The sequence below is a fragment of the Phalacrocorax carbo genome, chromosome 6, assembly GCF_963921805.1.
Source record: "Phalacrocorax carbo chromosome 6, bPhaCar2.1, whole genome shotgun sequence".
Taxonomy (NCBI): domain Eukaryota; kingdom Metazoa; phylum Chordata; class Aves; order Suliformes; family Phalacrocoracidae; genus Phalacrocorax; species Phalacrocorax carbo.
Genome location: NC_087518.1, coordinates 61,973,852 through 61,997,753, shown reverse-complemented (window position 1 = coordinate 61,997,753; position 23,902 = coordinate 61,973,852). Strand labels below are relative to the sequence as shown.

Genomic DNA, 23,902 nt, shown 5'->3' with positions numbered 1-23,902 from the left:
AGCAGATACTTCATGTTGCTCTGGCAGTGACGAGCACAAGCCACTAGAACAGCCACAAGAAGTTCACACACAGAGAGCAAGCTGTTAAAGCTGGATTGTCCCTGTGGGGAAGTCTCTCTAGACAAGGTTAGGAAAGAGTGAAGAATGAGGGAGGAGAAACTCCCGCTCCCAGGATAGGAGAGAGAGATGAGGAGGAGGAGTTTGAACTCCTCACAGAAGCTTCTCAGGGCAGACTGATGGGAGTTACGACTACTGAAAGTCCAAGTGGTTTTTTTTAAGTTCAGGTTTCAGAATGCAGAAAACATCTCCCCTTCAGCCAGCTGCTAAGAACGGCCTCCCTCCTCTGCCTGCAGCAACCTCAGTATGTCCTGTTATGGCTTTGGGTTCTAGAGCTGCCTGTAGAGCCTTAGGTCATCGTTCCCAGGGACAGGAGCAATTCAGCAAAATCCATCCGATGGACACATAGATATGTAGCACAACCGTGTAGCCCTTCCATAGGAAATCAGCTGAAAAATGCTGCACTCCTGATTCCTGGCCCAGGCAGTGCCAGCGATCTTGTACTGCCAATTCCTCCAGCAGCCTGGCTATCGGAATTGGTAGGACTCCTCTTAGCAACACCCCAGCCCAGGGCCACCAGCAGGACTTTGCTTCGAGGCTCCCTGCAGCTGCGCTGCTGGCTCCAGTGGTCTCCTGGAGCAGCCGGCACAGCACGCAACATGGGAGAACTGGCCATCGACTGAAACTCCAGTTTAGAAATAACTCATTTCTGTCAGTTTCTGTAACATCAATTTTACACATTGGACTTTGTGGTTAAAACAAACGATGTGCTACTAGTTCTTTAAATAATGTAATGGAACAAAAAAAAAAGCATAGCACACGGCTTGGATCCATTTTTGGCACTGGCATAAAACTCACTTCCAAAGCAATGCGTTAACTTAATTTTAATTGGATTTTTTATGAATAAGGAGACTGATTTTACTATGAACTGAAATGAAAATGTTAAAAGAAAACAGAGCTCATGTTTATATTGTATTATACAGCAAGGCACGAGGCTCCTGAAAGACAGGAAACTGATTGTTTGAATTGGTAATTCTCAGTTTTTTCCATTCTGAAACTCTATCTACTCCCAGGACCTTCTTGTGTCTACTCAGGAACTAGAGAAGATTTCCTGTCTGTTGAGGAAGCATACAATAGCCAGAGGCAGAACAGCTTAGGACTTACAATTTAAATACTGTATGATCACTGAAACAGCTGGATCATGCAAATTCATTTTCTAGTATCTTTAGAAAGCACTCGGATGCTTTTGTAGCATTCACAAAAATAAGCACCACTACACTGCGTCAGATCCAAGATCCCTCTAACCCAGTATCCCGTCCCAGAGAGCGGCCAGGAGGAGAAGCTTACAGGGGGGTAAGAGCATCTCCCAGTGCACTGTCCCGCTTCTAGGGCTCTGCTATTGAAGATGTTCTAGAGTGGAAGCATCTTCACCACCACATTTGAAAGCTACTGACAAAAATATTTTGCATTAATATGCTTAATTGTTTTTTGAATCTATTCATACATTTAGCATTCAAAATAGTGCAGCTACAAATGCTACCATTTCGAGATGCAATATGTGAAAAAGTATTTCCTATTTTTAACTTTAAACTTAGTGATAACTTCTTCATGTGACTCCTAGTATTTGTCTTATTGTCAGAATCTGAGTACTGAAGTATAGTGCACAGAAAATTATCCAGAGTAATTCCAAGACCTCTTAAATTTTTGGTAACCATTTAGATCCCAACATGTTATGTGCATATTTAAAGTAGTATATTCAGTCTGAGAAACACAGTCTCTTTACAAAGGCTTAAGTGTTCTACCACCTTTTCACAGCAAAATCACCCCGTAACTCTGGGTGTGTGCAGCAGGCGAGGGTTGGTATTTAACACAGAGCAGGTCTCCCAGCTCACAGTTCTGGTGAGCACCACAGAATTTGGATTGCCAGTGGGAACTATGTTTTTCTAGATGAAAGTTTGAAACCCCTCATACTGACTGCAGATTTACTACAAACACTTTCTAGTTTTGACTAGCCTTGGAAAAGACATATTGGTATAATAAGCAGTTAAGAAATTTAATACTCCTCCCAGCTTATCTAAAATAGATCAGTATATGTAAAAGAATTTGTGTATGCCTTTATGTGAGAGAAAGCTGTTGAGAAACCAGTTCGGAAGCTTTCTGTCAAAACATTTACTATGACCTGAAACACACTTACCTCGTCTGCTTTCTTCAAGAGCTTGTTAGGTGTTTCTACCTTAAAAGTAATATGACATTACATTCTTTTTCCCACGTTTGTCACACATTCATGTAAGAAAGACCCATTTTAGAAAAACGGAAGATGTAAATGAATACCCAGTTCATGAACACATGCAAAACTGAATCCTGGTCTAACCATTTTACACCGACATACTGCAGTTAGTGAATTGGTCTCTTGGTGTCAGTAACAAAGAAATATGAATTATTGTAATCCTTAATACTTAGTGTTTACCAGTAGCCTACTTTATGATCTAACTGCTAATGCCTAAATTATAAGCTTTACAATCATCCTCGTTTTATTCAAGACAAAGTTACTATGCTTAACTAGTAAGTCCCTAGCCACATTTTCCACTGCGTTAGCTAAATGAAAATAAGGCTTTTTTTGTAAGGCTACATATTTAGAGAAAATGCTACAAAATTGCCCCTGTATTAATAGAATCCAGAGCATTCCTTGGTGGTGGCTCAGCACATTACCATGTGAGCTGCCTGCCCTTGAAAAGGCATAATTTGATCTTAACAGCTTTCCTGAATTCTCTGGTAGTTACAGAGAACAAGTGACCACAGTGCAGCTCCTCAAGCAGAAAGCTGAGTTTAGAACCACAGTGATGCTGACTTATACGTTTCTGAATTTCAACAAGAGAAGGAAACTTCTTTCTTGCAACTGAGTCTTTCTGATTCTAGTGAAGAGTTGGAAAACTGAAAATAGCAAAGTGGTCCCAGATGGAGGCTTTTTTTTTTTTTTTTAACTAAAGTCTTCTTCAGCGGTAGAGCTGTCCGTCAGCTTCAGTAGATACCTCTGCGGAGGGTAAAAGGCTGGGTAGTGTTGTGCTAGACCAAGAGGAATGTCAGGGAAACACTAGAAAGAGCAACATATGTACTCTCGAGCCTATAAAGTTAAACATTTAAGAAAACGCCATCAGTATTGTTCAGTGTTGTTTCGGCACACTGCTTATTTCCCCTGCTAGATGTAAATCTTAATTACCAAGGAAAGGAGTAGTAGTAACTTAAGTGATATCCAAGGAATAAATTTCCCCAAAAGACAAAAGAGTTAATAGAAGGTTGGAAAGCATAGAATAAAATAACTACATACTTCCTATCAGCTGCTTTTAAGCAAGAGAATGGAGTTCAAAGGCCACATGCTGATCTTGGCTGCAGCAGGGCAAATCCAGAGCGGCTATCTGTGAAAACAGTAGAATTGCTGAAGATTCACATCAGCACGAATCAAACTAACATTTGGCCATTAGAAATGTCATTTTGAGGGGGTGAATACTTATCCTGCTAAGCTGATTTCATATTTCTTTTATCAGAACATTGGTAAATTCTATTTGTAGCTATTTCTGTGGGTTTCTTTCCTTAAGTTGATGTTTTTTTCTTGACTTGCTTTTGCATCTAGCATCTTAAGGGTGGTGTGCTATTAGGTTTTGATTGTGTTTTATTTAAGTAATGCTGATTTTTGGATTAGTGAGATGATGTGAAGTGGTAGTATTAATAGAGATTGACCAGTAACAATCCAGAGCCGTCGAGGCGGATCTTTAGCTGGGATAGAGGCAGACGTTGGCAGCCTGCCTAGAGCAGAGGAGGAGTGAGCCTCACCAGGGCACAGAACATAAGATGTCTCTGGCAAGCGCATATGAGTAGTGGCTGAGAGGATTTGACAGACAAGCGTAGATGGCAGACCCCATATCTCCCACAAGGATAAACAGAGTGCCAAACAGATAAAGATACACAGCTTTAAGCTGAAGAAGAGCTGATGCAGATAATTTCTACAAGGATGCTATACACATCAGTGAACAGATATTACGTAGAATTCGGAAGATAAAAATGCAATAACTTTTAAGCAAAAAGCATAGGACAAAGATCTCCATTTAATTTCTAGTGAAACTTGTTACTTTTACATTGAAATGAATAGCCCATGTTTGGAACTGTATAGAAAGATTGGTTATGTCTCCAACAGAGGAGATGTATGATGTATGGACCCAACTCCATTATGCTCACTTTCTGCTTCATTAAGAATTAACATTAGAAATAAACAGTTTCTAATGATTTCATTCAAAATGGATAAATTGAGGACATTATATGTAACTATACGTAACAGTTTCTGCAGGAATTCTAGTGGGCTATCATTAAAAAACCATTAATGGGGCGTTCCTTAACCTTCAAAACACAGGTCAAATATTTGTTTGAAGACCACACAGATGTCAAACATAGGAAAACAAAACAAATGGCAGTTGATCCCAGTCTCCACCATAAAAATTAAACAGCAGTTCTAGGTGAGATAACTAGCATCAAGACAGTGTCAGTGTACAAAGTTATTAATGAGAAAAGCAACAACCTGTATTGGTACATAAGCTTGTTAAACAGCTGTGGATGTTACAGTTTGCTTGCATACATGCAGCTGTGCCACCAGCGAGAATTTGGGTTTAAAAAACGATGTTATCAAATTATATATTTTGAATATACTCATAACAAGCTGGTATTTCACAGTAAATTATGCTCTCAGGTGGTACTGAAAAAGAAAACTTCTTTAGAAGTCTGATCTTCAGCTGAAAGTATGCCTTATATTTAGAAAAATAAACACAGAAAACACTAACCTGATTATTTAATTATTAGTTATGGAAACAATAAATATCAAGGTACTCACAAGCAAGCTTCTTTACAGCAGGCTGACCTTTTCTCCCCACCAGACTTTCAGATGGTTTTCCAGTTTACACAACAGTAGGCTAATGTTTTGGACACCTGGTATCCACTTTGGCACATCTGAAAAAAAACCCAGAAGTTGTAGTTTACTTGTGGTCTAGCTAAGAAGTGTGCCATAATTGGACCAGCTAGTGATTACCCTCATAACATTAGATCACAGAATTTGCTTATCAAGATGGTGTTAACATTTTATCTCGTGAAAAAAGACAACATTGATTTAAAAATAAAAACTTTTAAGTGTTTATATACAATGGGAAGTTGTATGGTATCTATAGTTCAGGTTATGGAAATATCATTACTTAATCTGCTGTCCAAAAATACATTGTTGATATTATAGATTTCTTTCTTCATTCTAGTTTAAAAAGTTGAATTCAATCTCTCTGTTTGAAATAATAAGCCTTCCTGAGAGAAAATTAATTTTCTTTTTTTTTTTCTCCCATGGAAAATTTAACAATTTATACTGAGAAAAGGTTTATGTGTGATCCTTTTCTAGAAGTTCACTCCAGATTCCTTTTTTGTGCATTCCTCTACTGAACAATCAGCTACCACAAACTCCAAACTTCACGTGTTCATGTGAGCATGCAGGTGCATGCACACAGTAATATCTGCAAGGAAATCCATGTTTGAAATGTCAGAATTAAACTTGTAATTTACTTCTCCCCGGCATCTCAAAAAGCTGACGCCACCACCCACAGAGGAGATGAGTACGGGTGGATGGTTCATGAGAGGGAGACTGAGGGTCGGGTTATAAGAGGAACATGTGCAGGAGTGTTTTGTGCTGGAGATTTACATGGACGGAGGTGGAAGCAGAGCTCTGGGGCAGTCTGCCAAAGGCCAGTGCTTTAGTAAAGAGGCAGGGGCTTTCTCTGATATTGCCACCTTAGCACTTTGCAGGGATGCTGGCAAAGACCCTCTGGCGTTTTCTTTCTAATATATTAGCAAAGTGACTGGTAAAAGCAGTGCCTGCAAAGAACCAAGTATCCACCTGCACTGGTGAGGGGAAACACCCACTCTGGCACCTGGAGCGCCGCCTCCTCCTCCCCCTCCTTCTCCAACCCTGGGGGTCACAGGGCTGTTTCTCACACTTTTTTCCTCACTATTCACCACTTTCATGGCATTTTGCCCTTTCTTAAATACGCTCTCACAGAGGCACCGCCAGCTTTCTCCGAGGGGCTGGGCCGTGGCCTGCGTGGGGCTGGTGGAGCTGGCTGTGCCCGGCCCCACAGGCCTCCCCTCACAGGGGCCGCCCTGCAGCCCCCGCCACAGACACCTGGTGCAAACGTGAGCTCAGAACTTTCCTAGGAAAACTTTTAGTTCCTGTTCATAAGACTCTCCTGAGAGGTAAATAGAACTTGTAGATACCAATGGAGAAGGGAACGGGTGAGACAGGCAACGGAAATTGGTTTCTCTTTTTGTTGTATGATTAGGATGGATAGAACCAAGCCTGGGAGAAAAATATCCGTGAGAAACTTTCAGCAAGGCTCCCCCTATAACCAAATATAAACCCAAACCTACAGCTTACAATTTCTCCTGCCCTTTTCCATATTTATGATTCAATTTCTTTAATGAAACTGGAGACCCACCTCGTGTTGTCAAGGTGAGGCAGCTGGGAGGATGGGGACGAGCTGCCGGCAGCAGAGGCGGGCTGGGGCTGAGGCAGCCCTCCTGAATGGAGCCCGAGTCCCTCCAGGACAGTGAAAGCAGCTCCGCCAGCTTCCCCCAGCTCCAGGGGACGCGAGGCAGACCCCAGCGGGCAGCCGTAGCTGCCTTTGGCTAGGCCTGGGCCTGGGCTCTGCACCCGGGACTAGTGCCACCTGCCCTCTTGTGTCTTTGGGGGTTTCTTAGGTGGAACTCATTAACTGATTGAGGAATTAATGGTGAAAATGGGCTTGTGTGCTGGTTTCAGCTGGGATGGAGTTAATTTTCCCCACAGCAGCCAGGATGGGGCTGTGTCCTGGATCTGTGCTGGGAACAGCGCTGATAACCCAGGGGTGGTTTCGCTCCTGCTGAGCGGGGCTTGCGCAGAGCCAAGGCCTTTCCTGCCCCTCACCTCACCCCACCAGCGAGGGGCTGGGGGGCACAAGGGGCTGGGGGGACACGGCCAGGACAGTGACCCCCACTGCCCCCAGGGCTGTCCCACACCACACGGCCTCATGCCCAGCACACGGAGCCGGGGGAGGAGGAGGAAGGGGGGACGCTGGCAGGGATGGCGTTTGCCTTCCCCAGGCACCGTTGGGCGTGATGGAGCCCTGCTGCCCTGGGGATGGCTGAGCCCCACTGCCCGTGGGGAGGAGGGGATGGGTTCCTTGGCTTGCTCTGCTTGTGTGCGCGGTGTTTGCGGTCCCTGTTACCCTGTCTTTGTCTCAGCCCACAACAGCGATAAAAACTTCATGGTAAACCACACAGTTGTATGTTCTTTTAGAACAAACATATATCATTTTTAGATATATTCATCAACGTAAGACACGTAAATTGAGTTATATTTTAAAATTACTGTGATTGCAAAACAGACTGCTGTAGTCTGATGAGTCTCATTCTGCAGACTTTGGAAAAAGAGAAATATATAACTGAAAAGTTGTATTCATTGGTTGATTTCAAAGGCAACCAGATCTGTTTTATTTTACGTAGGAATGTTAGACTTTAAGGTCTGGCATCTCAGGACTCATTAATTCAGTGTAATTTCCCCTTTTTAATTATATCAGTCTCCTAGTTCAAGCTTTCACTGCTTGTTTCTTGCTCTAACAGACTGTCTCAAAGCAATTCAACATTGGTCAAAAATGGACTATTGCCCTTCTGGGCTCCAGGTTAGCATAACTGTGAGACGAAACTCCATAGCTGGTGTGGGGAAAGTGGGAAAGGTACATTTTTGTGGTGCTTCCTTTAAAGAAAGAAGCAGTCAGCTGGCTGCAACTGCTCAAAGGTTTGGAATGTTACAGCCACGTTGCAGGAGGCTGGCTGAAGAGGCAAATGCAGGTGAAATCATGAAGGACACATGATAAGTGAAGTTTATCACATGACTCCATAATTCCTCATAATTCAATTCACCAACATCCATATGTTAACAAGCAGGCAAAGAGACAGTTCCACCTTAGCTTCACCACATGAATCAACATATTTGCCTTAGAAAATCTGCTTTTATAACCCTGTCTGACAGGGCAGTAAGCAAGTCAGGACTTTTAGGCAGAACCATCTGCACGTTTTCCTTAGACTTAGCATTTCAAAAGCAGTTAAAGTTTTCAGTTCCTAAACTAGGTTTTAGTAGAACCCAAACTCAAACAAGGTAGCTTTTCAAATAGATGAAATACAAATCTGTTGAAAGAGACAGGTTCAAATACCTTTTGTAAGTAATCTCCTCCCTACCCTCAGTACGTGTACATCCAAATCCTGCTCCCAGGTCCAGCAGTTTTCATTCCTTAGATTGCTAGAAGCTCAGCGTTCCTTTTTAAAGCCTAAGGAGACTTCCCTTGTCCCTTCATGTGTAGCTACATGGCTACTCCCCGCCTCTCACAAGAATTTCCCAGGACCTCTGCAAACTCCCCAGCTGCTTGTACTGAGCTGCAGAAGCTTTGCCAGCTGAGCATGGCCAGTAACACTCAGGAACTAATTTCAGAGAAGCCCCACCATCCCCTCCCTTTGGAAAAGTTCACCTGAACTGAATAAATCCCTCATCAGGCCTATTTTCACCTGTTTATAAAACTTAGCACGAAACAAGCTGTGATCAAACAAGTGGCACAACACACTTCCCATCACACCATGGCTGAAAGATGGTGCTCAGCTGTTAATTGTTAACTCTAAAATTATATGGCTGCTGAGTTTAGCCTGCTTGCTTTCACAGGGCAGCAGGATGTTCTGTACTGCCCAGCCTTCCCTGGTTGTGTTTCCTGGCAGTACCACAACAGTGGAGAATCCTTAGAAGCTCTCATATGTGGAGCTCTACAAAGCTTTCCTTCAACATGTGCTTAATCAAGCAGACTTCACTGATCTCTGCTCTTTTCACTTTAAATGAGACTTTTTAATTTCACGCTCAGATATTTGCTGGATGGATATAAGAGCATATTTCTTTTGCAGGCAACAATGCTTTAATGGAGGAGGAACAGCAGGGCAGTTTGTTTTTTGAGACAGGTCATCTTTTCCCATGAAATGGCCTTTACTGGTATTAAGAGAGTTTGCTGGGTTTTTTGGTTGTTTTTTTTTTTCCCAAACTCCCCAAACATAGGTTTGGCATAGACCTTGACACTTAGAATTTTTCCAAACAAATTAATGAAAAACTTGGATCCGAGTTACCTACCGAATTATGACTCTCAGAATACACAGTTCTAACCTGATTAAATAGAAGCAGCAAGCTTTTAACAAATGAGGATGAACACATTGTTTTAAAGTGAGACACCTAGCAAGCGAGAGAGGAAGCAAAGCACTAAATATCTATTTTTAAGGGGAATTTTTCAGGAAAAAAAAATAACTCCTGCATTTCTTCCTGCTGTCTTCTGCACAGAAAGAAGCCACTGTTCTACAGGCCAGACCGTTCTGCCTTTGGGGAGGGGAAGTCGGGAACAGGGAAACTCCCTGTTGAGGGGACAGCAGCAGCAGCATTCCCATGCCTGCAGCCCATTCCTGCGGCTCCCGCAGCTGGCAATTCAACAGAAAAAGTGGGTAAGGCAAACTTGTGGTCAGGTTTCAAAGTTAGTAGGCTGCACTAGCTTGGCATGTTTGAAATCAAACTGTGCACTCTTTCATTCCAGTTTTTAATCGTCTGATAAATGTAGGTGTCTGAAATTTTATGAATATCTACTGTGACAGTGTACTATTGCTCTCTCAACCACCGCAGTTTTTAAAACATTGTGTTTCTCTTTCTCAATGCAGTATTAGATTAAATTTCACACCGTGACGAACAGTGTAAGGGCAACTAATATTAAATAAATTAGCAGCTTCACTTTGTAGGGTAATTTCATTGGTCTTTCTAAACTATTTTTTCTCAAAACCAGTAAGTCCAGGGAGTTACAGAAACATACCATAAAGATATACTACCAAAAATTACGTTTCTAAATGAATAACAGGCAACAAGCTACCATCATTTTGCCATTACTTTGAAAGAAACAGCTCCAGAGTTTTATTGGGAATTTAAGACATATTCAAAGCAGATAATAACATGTAAATTCCTTACAGGCTAAGGTAAGCCATCGGGGAAATGACGCCTTGGAGACAAAGTAGTTCTGAAAAATCAACCCTGACAGAGATGAACAAAGTGACAGACCCACAGGCAAGTGAAGTCAGCAGCTCTACCGCTTGTGAAGCCTGCCAAGGAGCATACCATGCCCAGGTATTTCCAGCTGCCTGTTCATTATTCTCATTCCTGTCAAAATGCATCTTTCTTGCAACACTGTCATTCACAAAACATTCACTTCAGGCTCCAAAGGCAAAAAGGCCAAATGCAGAGCTCTAATAATCTGACATGAGTTCACCGGAGTCAGTAGTTATGCTCGCTTATATTCATGAAGAAATTTGTCTCAGTGTCTTAAAATGCGGGAAATTCTGATCCTATTCAGTTAGATGCAATTTACCATGAGTCTGTAGGAATTTAAGGGATTATTTCAAAAGTTAAAACTGCAAGACTGGTGCTTATCTCACCATCTGAGATTGTTCTACCTGGTTTTAGCATCAGTATTTCATGAGGGAAATTTCTCACAGTGAGGGCAGTCACCATAGGAATAATCTCCCCAGGGAAGGGGTTGGCTCGGCCACATTGGACACCTTCAAGAGTCGGCTGGACAGGGTGCTGGGCCGTCTTGTCTAGGGTGGGCTCTTCCTAGAAAGGTTGGACTAGATGGTCCCTGAGGTCCCTTCCCACCTGGGATTCTGTGATTCTGTGAGTCTTTCCCTGGGCATCACTGAATGATGGAGACTGAATGTCCATTTGCATTTAGTGGTTCTTCTCTCCCAAGGCAGAGCATTGCAAATAACCCTTTCTCACTCCCCTCTTCCTATACGTCTTTCCAGGTTTTTCAACAGAGCTGGGACAGGGTCTGGAGCACAAGTGTGCTGGGGAGCAGCTGAGGGGGTTTAGCATGGAGAAGAGGAGGCTGAGGGGAGCCCTTCTCGCTCTCTGCAGCTGCCTGAGAGGGGCTGGAGTGAGGGGGGGGCTGGTCTCTGCTTCCAAGTTCCTAGTGATAGGATGAGAGCAAATGGCTTCAAGTTGCATCAGGGGAGGTTTAGATTGGATATAAAGAAAAATTTGTTTACTGCCAGAGCGGTCAGGCACTGGCACAGGCTGCCCAGAGAGGTGGGGGAGTCACCAGCCCTGGGAGGGGTTTAAAAGATGTGTAGACGTGGCACTTCAGGGCATGGTTTAGGAGGCCTGGGGGTGTTGGGTTGCGGGTTGGACTTGATCCTAGAAGGTCTTTTCCAACCTTTATGATTCTATGATTCTATGATTTTGGGTCCCACAGAAGAGCATCTACAGTGAGCTAATTATCCTTTTTTTTTTCTTTTTTTTATCCACTTCAACTCTTCTCCAACTCAAAATAATAGTAACATTAGTCCAGTTTATCTGTGTCTTAGCCACCATCCAGATGCCCAAGAAATACATACTGATTCTACTCTTAGTATATAAAAACCACTGCCTACACACAACAATTTTAGAAATTACTAGCTACCTTGCAGTAGTTGGAGAGATGACATATATATATAAAAGAGACAGATATATATATATATATGTGCACACGTGCCCCAACAGGGTACAGAGGTATACTTACTTAAAAATTAAGCACCTGTCAAAATGCTAGGAGGATCAGAGTCATAGCTGGCTTGCAGATGCAGGTATAAATAAAAAATAGAAACAGTATTTATGGTTAAGATAGGTAGGATGTTCTTACCTAGGGGAAAGTAAAAGATGAGATTGCTATCTGGGATGAATTTTGAGCTTTTTACATACCTAAAAATAAAAACAGATGTATAACATCCCATTGGCATAACAAAGCCCAATTTAGAAAAGGCTGTTGCCTGCAAATGTGGTGATCCTTAAGGTCTATCTTTAGGACGATTGAAGGATTTTGAGCAATCTGGGGATGATAGCAAGGTGGCTAAACAATCAATATTTGGAGTCAAATACGTTTTTTTTCTCTCCATTTCTCAGTCCCACTCTCATATCTGATTATAATTCAGTAGAGGATTAGAAGACTGAACCATCTAATACATTTTGGAAAATTACTGCAGTCATCATCTGGCATCAATCTGGATGCAATAGGTTAATCCTTAGCATAAAATATACGTTGCCTCCTGCACTTCAGAACCTGCAAACATACACTGTAGATGCTATAAACATACCTGAATCTTGATTTCTCCAGAGGCTGAGAATCTACACGAATACTGCACCTGGCACAGACAAGCAATCTCTGGTTTCAATGTCTGAAAGCAGTACAAATAAATAGGCATATTTCAACAGTCATTATTTTGCCCGCCGTAGTTCACAAATTTTGCAACTTGTTTATAGGCATCTGACAGTACTGCATTTTGGAATGTTCAGATTTTATTCTGATCGACGTTTTGCTTTAGCAAATCTAATCTCAAAGCATTCTGTATAAATTCATCAATTTTTTTTTCATCATGCCTATAGAACTTTCAGTATATAAATAAGCAAAATATTTACATTCTGATAATTGATGTGAAAATTGCCAGAACAAATTAAATACTGAAAGAATTGAATTCTGGACTCATCAGCAGCTACTGAAGATTTTTATCTAGTATAAAATCTACTTATTACTATGATAACTTAATAATCAGTAGCCTAGTACTGTAACCTTGAGTGTCAGGATCACATAACTCATAAAATAATACATAGTGGGAGAAGCAATGTAATGGAACTCGCATTTCTTTAACTAAGAATTCAAATATGAACCTTCATATTCCTATCTTTTTATTGCCTATTTTATAGTACGTCATGAAATGAATATTAATAAATTAAGGAAGATTTTAATCTAGAGTTTTACATTTTGTTTCTAGGAATCTATTATAACTTCCTCCAGTTTACTGTTTTCATCTTCCGCAGCTATCACTACTCTAGTAGACCTCATTACTTTTTGCTCCAGTCCAGCCTGGCTACAAATGAATCTAATTATTTTACAGTTTGGGCAATGTGCCTGGCAGACAGCAGGGCCTGGACACCCACTGCTGCTTTGAAGATACATTTTGAAAGAAAAACTTGACTTTTTTCTGATAAAGTTAATAATTTTCATGGTATTGACTGAAAAATAATCATTTTCTGGAAAAAAAGAGAAGAAAATAAGGGCAGTTGAGGTTATTACAGACTGCTCACAAGCTTTGTGAGCACCCGTTTGATATGGTTTTCAAAGTGTTAAAGGGAGATTAATTCCGCTAAGACTGAATGAAGTAGCAATCAACATACTGAACATTCAGTGTAACACACATTATAGAGCATAAAGGCGAATGACAGTGTCAAGATAGCATCAAATAGGAAAGTTAGGAAATAGTTATGGGAAATATAGTATATGCAGAGATGTTCTGCTGTCCTGCACTGGCTTATTCTTTTGTGATTCTCACAGACCTGCTATATTCTCCCGTTTGTCCTAATATCAGGTGCAAGTATTCACATTTTATTACAGTAAACAATGATTAAAATAACATTTTCAAGAGACTCGCCTTTTCAACATCCATGCAAATGCACAAAGACGTGCAAATACGCTGCCTTTGAGAGAGGAATTGCGTGATCTGCAGAAATCCATGTCCATGGACAGGCAGCTCAAGGCGATTTGGCGGTTTTAGTGCAATCCTTGTTTCATTATTCCCTGTCACATGAACTACTCGATGCCTCTGGGAACTGCTCTTAACACACACAGCCCACCAGCCTCCTGGGACTGGTCCCCAAGGCTTTGACAGGGCTTATGTACCGAAGGCTGCCCCACACTGCAAAAGGCCATGGTCAGCCCTAAACAGATTTTTCAAATCTTAAACAATTAAAAGGCACTAAATCAAATTAAAAGCTTTGCCATATCTCAGTTTTAAAGCTACTAGACATAACTCAACCACTTTCCTCAAAGGGGTTTCTTTTCTTTTTCAGTGATAAATATAGAATTATGTCTAATGAAGAATTATTACGTAGCATGATAATGCTTGTGAATCAGTTCTCGTCAGCCAGTACTCTTAAAATGGCCATTATTTTACAAACTGAGGTGGATAATGAGAAATATTTGAACAAGTCTGCCAGCACTCTCATGTTCCAAGGTGGTTATCATTTGACAACCCCTGTGAGTCCTTTGATGGAATGTGTTATCTTGGAGGAATATGAGTGAAATATAATGAGACTTAAATATTTATTGAATGATAAACTGTTAATGTATGTTTTCTTTTATTTATTTATATGCACATTATGTTTTGGCCCTCCTCTTCTCAAACTTGGGCAAGTGAGATGACAGGCATGAGGCAGGGAGCTACCGGAGGCAGAAGGCCTCCCTGGAACGTTACCTTTGTTTTCTCAGTGCTCTTTCTGATAGAACAGGTTAAACGTTTATTCTACTCCAAAGTACTTCAACAATTGATTCAGCTGCGAGGTGTCTACTCATAGGAAGAGGAAGTAGAAGACTGTCATGACTAGGCATAAATGAATTTGCTGTTAGCTAGTCACCTTCTTCGTTCTCTCCCTGTCTTAATTTCCCCCAGTTAAAGGAACTGCGAGGGTGGTAGCAGCAGTGTTGCCAGAAACTAATAAACACGCTACAAGTGTGTGACACATGCAGACCATTAGTCTGTGCCTGCACTGCCTCCTTGTGTATTAGACAGGCCGCCAGGACTCCCCCAGTACAAAACAATGCCACAAAACAATGCAGAACAGGGACCCTAAGAGGCCTTCTACAGCTAAACATCTGCGTTCTTAATTTGTCACAAGGCGTAATTAAAACTGGACTGTGGTATGTAGATGTTGGCCCACTGCTTCAAGAAAACTGATGAAAGCGGAACGGGTCAGAGAGACTCTGCCTGATAATAAGATAAACAGTTGGCAATGAGAGCAACTGAGCCTGTCCAAACCGTCCCCTGTTAGTTCCCCCAGCCCACGGATCTGTTTCAACTGGTCTGAAGCAAAAGGAAGTCTCAGATAAATCGTAAAAACAAATGAATGACGGAACCAATTAGATACCCGCAATTAAAGGCAAACATTTGAAAGTGTTGTGTTGCAAAACCATGATAAACTTATAATTAAAGGTAAGTTTTTGTTAGCCACGGATTAAATGCAGAAATGGCAATCAAAATGCAGATTTTTGACAGTTCTGGTGCATAATGGCAATATCTAAAAACCAGATAGAAACCGAGAAACTAATCCCTACATCAAACACGTATGTCTCATTTTTAGTTGTCTTAAAAGAGGGAAACTCCGGTATACTTAATATGTCATGTTTTAGGGACGTATTACACATCACACCAATTGCTCACCTATTTTTTTTTCTCTTGAATTAAGTATAATTATGATTACAACAGGTTATGATCCCGAGAAGAAATCCATGCAAATGAAAAAGGAACAGTGGGTTGCTGTATCAATTACACTGGGCCGTGCTATAAAGTGCCAGTAGGTGGACCTTGAAAGATTAGGGAGTTTGGCTGAAATAAGCCCCAAAAACTTCAGCCGAATTACCAAGCTGAGCTGGCAATGCTATGTGATACTTGATACTTCCTGCCGCTTGCTGAACAGGATGAAAACGTTGTGCTGTTTATTTGCTGTAAAATGCTATTTCAGCAATATTCTTCTCTCTACCGAGGAAGGTGCAGGAACTTCAGACTATTCTACAAGGCAGTCATGATTAGAGATCCAACAAAGCCAATGAGACCAGGAGGGATAGTGAGTGCTGCTTTTCTTCAATGAGCTGCACAGGGTGACAGAATTTTAACATTCTCTTTTAACCTGAGGTCAAAGACAGAGCACATTCCCAGAACAATTCCAGTCACCAAATCTTCCATTCACAGAGGTGGGATCCTATGGATCCACAGAGAAACTCACATCCCCGTCACAGCATACGCTGTGGCTGCTCAAGGTCATCTGCCTCAGCATCAGAGCAGTGCTGACTCCTGTGTGTAAAGCAAGAAAGGAGGGACTTCACAGAGAGTTACAGATTCGTCAGACTACATCTACCAATGGAAGAACAAAGTTAATGAAAAAATTGTTCTTAACTGTGGCAAGGCTTTATGTAAATGCAGTCAGTTACTTTTTCTCTCATATAACAATATAGATGCACACCGATAAAAAGGAGGGTTGGGGTGTAGAACACGTGAAGGAAGACGTGACACGAGGAGTGCGTCAAAGTGGCAAAGCGGGTAGGGGACTCAAGGAGAGAACACATGCCCTCATCTTGTCTGCACAGACAGGTCAGAATCAAGCAATAAGCAAGTTTTTCTCTAAACCACCCTGACCTCCATTATGACTAAGTAAACAAAACCAACAGAAAAACTGAAAATAATGCATTAGCTTCTGATAACACCAGTTTCTTTCCTCTCCCTTTGATGCAGAGGATCCACAGGGAGAGGGTTCTTCATCCTTCTTTTCCTAAACCACAACGTTAATCAGACCAATAACCACAGCAAACATGAAACTAAGAGACTGGCCCCTAACACTGTCTCTGTGGCTCACACAAAATCAGCTGACAGTTCAGGCTCTCCAAGTGAATTCTTCTCAAGGCCAACTGTGATACACAGCTAGGTGACCAGCGCTTACAACAAAACAAAAGAGGACGTGTTCTAACACCAGCAAGACCCGCAGTGTCTGAGGAAAGCAAGACTTTTGCGCTTTTATTGCCTAATAAGCACTAAACATAACCCCAGTCCTAAGCATTACTTTCACTGCAGCAAGGTCTGTACAAACTGTTTGAAGTTGTAACCTTAGGTGTGGTCTGTTGGCAACACTTACACCACACCTGAACAAAGACAATAGCCCATGAGACATCAGAGCTGCTCTTACCTCAATGAGCTGTGCAGAACACAACAATTCTCCGGCATGCTCCAGTTTTCATTTCCCAAATGATACCTCCTAACTCCACCCCAATCCCTAATTTTATATGCATACATATGATTATTGAAAAGAATTATTCCATGCAATATCCTATTCCTGCAAGCTGTGTAGAATCTGGCTAGAAGTGTGGGTCTTGACAATATTCTTTTTCTACCCTAATCTTATCCCTAACCCTCACTATACCCTGTCCTGAAAACAAGGCATTGGCCACTGATAGCCAATAAGCTGCTTTGTGTTCCCCAGCAATAACCCGGCCTCCTGAAGTCACCTTTTGTAGCATAACCTTAACAACAACTGTATACAGGCTTGGCAGATGAAAAAGTAAACTGAAAATCATATACGGGATCCCAATGATAGCAGACCACTTTGAATCTCTAGATCCAAATAACTGGGTTGTCTATCGATTAAGTTGTTGAGTCCTCACCCAAACCTCTCCTCTTTTGACAGCAACCTTCCTAACTCTTCAGATCTGTAAAAACTGGTGGTGAACTGGGGTCTTGACACTTTCCCTAGTCTTAATCTGAAAGGCAGTAAATCATTGCTGAAAGAGAACAGAAGGCACCAGCCTGCAGCATCACGGGTCTCTTTCCTCCAAGAACCTTCCAGAGACTAGCACTAAATTGGACTCTAGATAGTAAATCTAATCTCAGCCCTATTCAGATCAGACACCTCAGGGCCATAGAACAGTCCCCAGCTCATTTTATTTACTAGATTCAGTCTAAAGATTCCCAAACAGTAATCCCAAATTCCTATACCTACCTCCAATTCTAACTCTCGCATTATTAATAACTACAGGATCCATTACTAGAGGAAAAGCCAGCAGCTTCTATTCATATGAACTGAGTCTTACAAATTCTGGGAACACTGGAGATTCTACCATACGGTATGCTCTTTATACTTAGTCATCCATTTCCAAAACCCTAGCCTTAACAACCTGTTTTAAACACTAACGACACGCTCCTAGGGCAAGTATTCCTACAGAGGTTGACAGAGGAAAAGGCAATATAAGGCTTCTAGCAGTATCTGCCCAGTTCTCACCTCTGTAGCCTCTGCAGAGTCCAACGCTAATTTGTAACTGATACGCAGGAACCTACAGATGTAATCTAAGACAATATCAGTCTCTGGTGTTCATTTGTATTGTTCCTACGCCTACCTGCAGGGGACCCTGTAGAACAGAACATTACTCAGGGATGCAGACACATTGTATTGAAAAACCTAAGCTCCGACGTAACAAAAGCCTTGTTCAGATATAGAGAATGATTTCCAACTGTAAAACAAAGCACAGACCCTTAGCTTATTTCTCCATCTGGTGTAGGAATATTATTTTCTCTTGAGAAAGAAAATGACGAAAGGCTTTGGCTGCTAACTGCATTAGCACAAAGCTTCCTGCCAAGATTTTTGCATTTAAGAGAAATGAATTTACCTGTTGATGCTTTATTTTCCTAAGCCTTAAACCCTCTGCCTAACACTAGACTTATTCTCAGCTTACAGGAGAAAAAGGCATTAGTTTCTGTCAATTGGTATAAGGCGCTGGCTTCTGTCAATGCCTACCTCCTTCTTATCTCCTTGTTTCCCACAGGTTCAAAATGCAAGTGGAAACTGTGGCAATTTAGAGTCCAAGTATCAGTGTTAAACTCATTGCTAATAGTAGTTTTATTTTTAGGAAGGGCACTGATTTCTACAGGAAATTGCAGAACAGTACATCAGATTCTGTTAACACCTCCCTGCTACTCACCTTTGGCAGTCTTGCAGAGTTGAGCGTTACTCAGGGTTTAGGAGACTTAGGATTCTCAAAGTAATCTAACACAATTACTCGAACACCAACTACAACTTGAATTAACTAGCACAAGCCTCATAGATAATGTTAGTCAATGGTTTCTGCCAACACACTTAACTTCGGGGGAACTTGTAGAAAGCTCCCCCTGAACTCTTTGCTAAAACCTTCAGCCTAAACCTGTCATACCCACCTCCTAAACAGATAGTCTACTAGTTGCTATAGGATGGGTATAGCTCCAGGCACAGGTTTCTGTCAAGCCAATTACTGTCTCCACAGGTCAGCAGGGTCCAGGAACAATCTGGTTTCTTAAGACTTCAAAATCCTCAGCCCTAACCCTGTGCCAAATCTTTTCCCTTTTCTTATTGTTATAGGTGACATGAAAGCCTACAGGCAGAGACTTCATCAGGTACTGGCTTCTATCAACAGCAATCTCTGCAGACTCTACAAAATCCAAATCCAAAACCAAAAGAAAATGTCCCAGACTGTAACCAAACCCCATATATAACCTCTCATATACAGGCTATGGAAACACAAGGGCTTTTTTATACTATAGTATAAAACTGTAAGAGGTAATGGGTTTTCCGGCCCAGGCCCCTTCAAGCTTCCGGGGGGACTGTCAGATCCACAGTAGAGTTTCTGATAATTTCATTTCCAAACCTTCTCCTATTTCAACATCCTACAATAACCTACTATCTTTACACTGTGTATTCCAAAACCCTGACTTAACCCAGTCCTAACCCTAATTTTATGAAACCTGTCAGCCAAGTCCTAAAACCGAAGAAAACCACCATACGCCTCTATGTTCTCTCCCAGAGAAACCTAGAGGGGAGCAGGAAGCGATGCCAGAAGCAGAAAGGGAGGAGGGTGTAGGAGCAGGTGACAGGAAAGGAAGGAACGGCTACTGGGAGCAGAGAGACGAGCAGCTACCAGAAGAGAAGCAGCTTCGAATGCGACCAGTAGCAGCTTGAATCTGGCCTCGCCACCCATAAAGATTTGACAATCCTACATTGTAAACTACATATTACTGCAAAAGGGGGAGGCAATCAACTGGCCTAGAATTTGCCTGACGGGAAAGACTGTGAAAAGGTGATAGTTAGGAATTTCGTATGGCATGTTACTCTGCTTATCTTCTTTGTACCCACCCGCAATTCACTTTTGGAGCACAAAAGAGGTTTAATTTTCCTGGTTTCCTAGGTAAGGGCCTGAGCTTTTGTTTTATTATCCAACTCCCTTAAATACAAAAATATCCCTTGTTTCCATAAACCAAGTTCTGGCAGAAGGATTATATTTATTTATGAGGGATCATCCCTAAAGTAAAAGACAACACAGGTTATAGTCTTGCTTTTGTTCAAACTTGCTCTTATCTTCATGATCCTGGAGAACAGGATGCAGTTTTGATGGTTTACCTTTTTATCTCTCAGCGCTAACTGTATGAATGAAAAGGGGATAAACCCCTGCAGCAAAAGAGAGGTGTAAGCTCCAACCAGCTACAGCCCCCTTCCCAAATCAGCAGTCCGCCTCTTTCAAACAGCAGTCAGGTCATTTAATCCTTTAAATCTCTAACTCTAACCTTAACACTAACTTTATTCCTAACACACTCCTAGAAGTTTTAATCTCTCACGTTGGCGTTTCTGGTAGCAACTCCAATTAGTATGCATTCTGTTTACAAATATAAGGAATTTTTCACTGGAAACTGTACAAATTCAACCTTCAGAATAGGTACATCAACAAATATGCCTCCAATCTGCAGCCACATCACAGTCCTGTTCTGGACTCCTGCTTCTGGAGCTGTGCAAGGCCGCACAGTGCAGCCGCACCCAGCCACTCCAGCTTTGCCCAGCTCAGCTGAAGAGCCTTCTTCACGTTCTCAGCAGAAAACAATTAGTAATCTGATGTTTCTGTAGGCTTTTGGCTACAGAATGGCTAATGAGTACTGAACTATGCTCTTTTGCATAAAATTTCTCTTACTGTTGTCTGCCCTCCCTAATTTTTGGGCATCTCAAAGAAAGAATCAATGGGCACTGGGCCATTCCCTAGCCCAGAGAGCTTGGTGGGGCACAGCGAAAGCCTCGGCTTCATCCTGCAAAACCTTAGACAGCAGAACTCGGGGGAGCTCCGTGAAGCTGTAAGCTATCCCTGGTAGTAGCAAATGGTACACTACACTTCCTGAAGATAGAATCATGGAAAGAAATACTGTCATTTATTTTGTCTGTATGTATGCGTTCATATATGTCTCTCCCTTTAAAACTGCAAAAAGAAGCCCATTAACATTTCACCTAGCAGATCATTCCACTGGTTTCCATTTTTAAGACACCTTTTTTCACACGGGTTCACGTCACTGAAGCAGTATAGCTCACTTTTCTTCCCAGTATTAATCACACAATAGAAAACTCTTAGAAAACATAGATCTGCACCAGAAATGAGATAAGGATGAAATAGGCACCACCATAAATCAAAACAATTACAGTCACAGAGAAGGCAGTGGGTGTTGGCTTTTAAGACAACCATTATTTTGCAATATTCACTTCTGTGCTGGAGAAAGAAGTTTTAGAAGGCATCAACATCCGTGTGAAGCTAGAAACAAAGTAGTTTAACCCAAGAGAATGTCCCTGAGATACACGGAGACCAACAGTAAAAGCGTACTCTTCCTTACAGCACATTAGTTATTCCCAGTGAAATGACCCCTTCCTACAGAGAGGAGTCTCTTGCTTTTGGTGATGTTGAGGAATATGCTAGGAAAAACCCAGCACGATTTCAAGACAGCCAAAGAACATCCCATTTACAGTCACGTTTCCTTACGGTGCCTATAGGCTGAAGACGGTGAAGCACTTCTGCCACGAGCTCCCGGTGAGCCGTGGTGGCCCAAGGAGCGCGCTGTCCTCCCCAGAGCACCCAGCCCTCCCCCGCTCTGCCCCAAAACACACAGCGGCCCACCTGTGCGCACACAGAGAGCAAGACCTACTATTTAAACATGGCCTAATCTGCCAACGTTGATGTAGCAGGGACAGAACATAATGAATGTCACAGTGCTCAGGCTTTCTTTTCACTATAACTGTCCTGAAGACTAATGAGGAACACGGAAGCCAACGGAAAGAACAAACCACTGTGGGTCACAGTTGGTTCGAAAAATAACCTTATTCACTTCTCTTCTGTTTTTCTCTGAAAACATTTTCACGTTTTAACCCTCTTTCAGATTAAAGAAAGAACATATTTCTCCCAAAATTACATCTAAGGGTTGAAATTTTCTACCAAAAATCTTTTGAGAATAATTTTATAGCGCTCATAAAGCTTATCTACGCTCTGAATTGTTATCTATTCTTTGACATCTTTCCGTTGCACCTAGGCTGCAATCACCTCACTCTGCAACGCCATCATGGCAATTAAGAAGATTACAAAGAATAAGTAAGAAAATCAGTTAAATGGATATCAATAGCCCTTAAATACTGCACTTGACGGGCTGCGAGATGTGGTTTGTCACCTAAACGGCACGTAACTTTTCTCTTGTAACCACAGAATCTGACGGTAATTTATTACATGTGTGGCTTGATATGCCGACATGCAAAAAATAACTGAGCTAGCTCTAAGAATATGCGGTTCTGGTACTAGAATTAATAGAGAATTATACAGAATTGTATATTACTATAAGCACGCTACCTCACCTGGATTAATACATTTTTCCTTCTAATGCCTTGCGGGGATCTAAAATTCTACCAAATACTCAGCATTTTGTCCTGTTTGTTCTGCTTTGGATTGAAGGAGGATCACAAACATCACTGGTGTCTTCCCACCGACACTTTGGGGGCTGAACCACATCTCCTAAAATGTAAATAACTGTAAGGGCGCTGTGTTGAATTCCTGTTCTCTACACTGTGAGAATACCTGTCCTTTTTCACCACCTACCTGAAACGCTTCCGTTTCCTCTCTTGGGCAGATTTTTTCCTTTCTACTAGGATGCAGTTTAGGTGTATTCATTCATTCTAGTAGGAAGGTCCTCAAAAAAATGTCAGAGGCAACGTGCAGTAAGAGACTGGAAGTAGCAAGAATGCTGGTGACAGAAAGATGTGTAAATTATAAGCATCAAGAGGAAACTCAAAACTTTCTGGCATAAGAGATTTTCCAATGACAGAGTATTAAGAATAAATTGTCGTTGGGAGAACCTAGTGACGACGTAACGAAGGAGGATGAAACATCAAGGCATTAACTCGATCTGTTCTAGGAAGCGTCTCGCGAGCGACTGAGAAACCACAGCCTGGCAGGGCAACCATACCAGTGCTAGTGCGCTCTTCCTCACTTTCGGGGGCCTGAACGTGGTCAGGGTTTTAGGCGGACGATTGTAAGGCCGGTTCTGAAGGAGCCAGCTTTGCTGGAAGCGGGATGGGGATGGCATTCTGGTGCTGTGGCCAGCCACCTCCAGTGCCCCAAGAGCCCCATGTGCCGCGCCACCGATGGGCACGCAACACCCAGCACCTCGGGGAGCCTGGACGTGAGGGTGCCGCCACCGCCGCCATCCCCTCCCATCAATCTAACGGCAACGGAGCCAAAACCAAGGGCAGAAAGGGCCACATATGTTAATACAGTGCAGTAAAACGTAAGATGTTGTGGGAACTGATAATGCACTTCAGAAATTTAATTTGACATATAAAAGTAACACCCATTTTGTGAATAGACCGCAAGGCATTCAAGTAGAAAGGTCTCAGCGAAGGCAAACGTTCAAAGATCGATACACACACCTCTGCTAAAGCGTGACGGCCTTCCTCCCGCTCGTCCCGTTCCCCGGGGAGCCAGGGCAGGGCCCGCCCCGCAGGACCCAGCTCCGCCAGGTGTCCCCGACCCGCGGGTGGCTCCCCGCGGCCCCGGTGGGCGGCAGGACACGGCGAGGCCGGCCGGTTTCCCGGGGGGGAGCTGCCGCCCCTCGCCCCCGCTCCCCAGGGCCCGACGACGCGGGGAGCGGGGACGGACCCCCCTCACACACACACCCCGCTCCCTCTTTCCCCGTCGCTGACCTGCCGCCGGGTCCCCCGCAGGGGAGTGGGGACGAGCTGCGCCCGGGCGCGGGGGGCGCCCCGCAGCGCCCCGGCTCCCCTCACGCACGGCTCTCCCCCCGCCGCCCCCTCCCTCACTCCCCGGCTTCC

At 42.7% G+C, this 23,902-nt stretch overlaps 1 long non-coding RNA gene across 2 annotated transcripts; it reads right to left on the bottom strand.

Annotated features, from left to right (window-relative positions):
• Positions 1 to 695: 695 nt before the first annotated feature.
• Positions 696 to 23,865, bottom strand: LOC135313987 (uncharacterized). 2 transcript variants are annotated; one of them, XR_010373511.1, is made up of 4 exons: positions 23,774 to 23,865; positions 4,961 to 5,049; positions 3,383 to 3,470; positions 696 to 3,178 (listed from the first exon to the last, which is right to left on the bottom strand). It is a non-coding gene; the product is annotated as an uncharacterized LOC135313987 (long non-coding RNA). The 2 variants fall into 2 exon arrangements; XR_010373510.1 differs by lacking the exon at positions 23,774 to 23,865 and adding an exon at positions 12,310 to 12,413.
• Between the last annotated feature and the right edge of the window lie 37 nt (positions 23,866 to 23,902).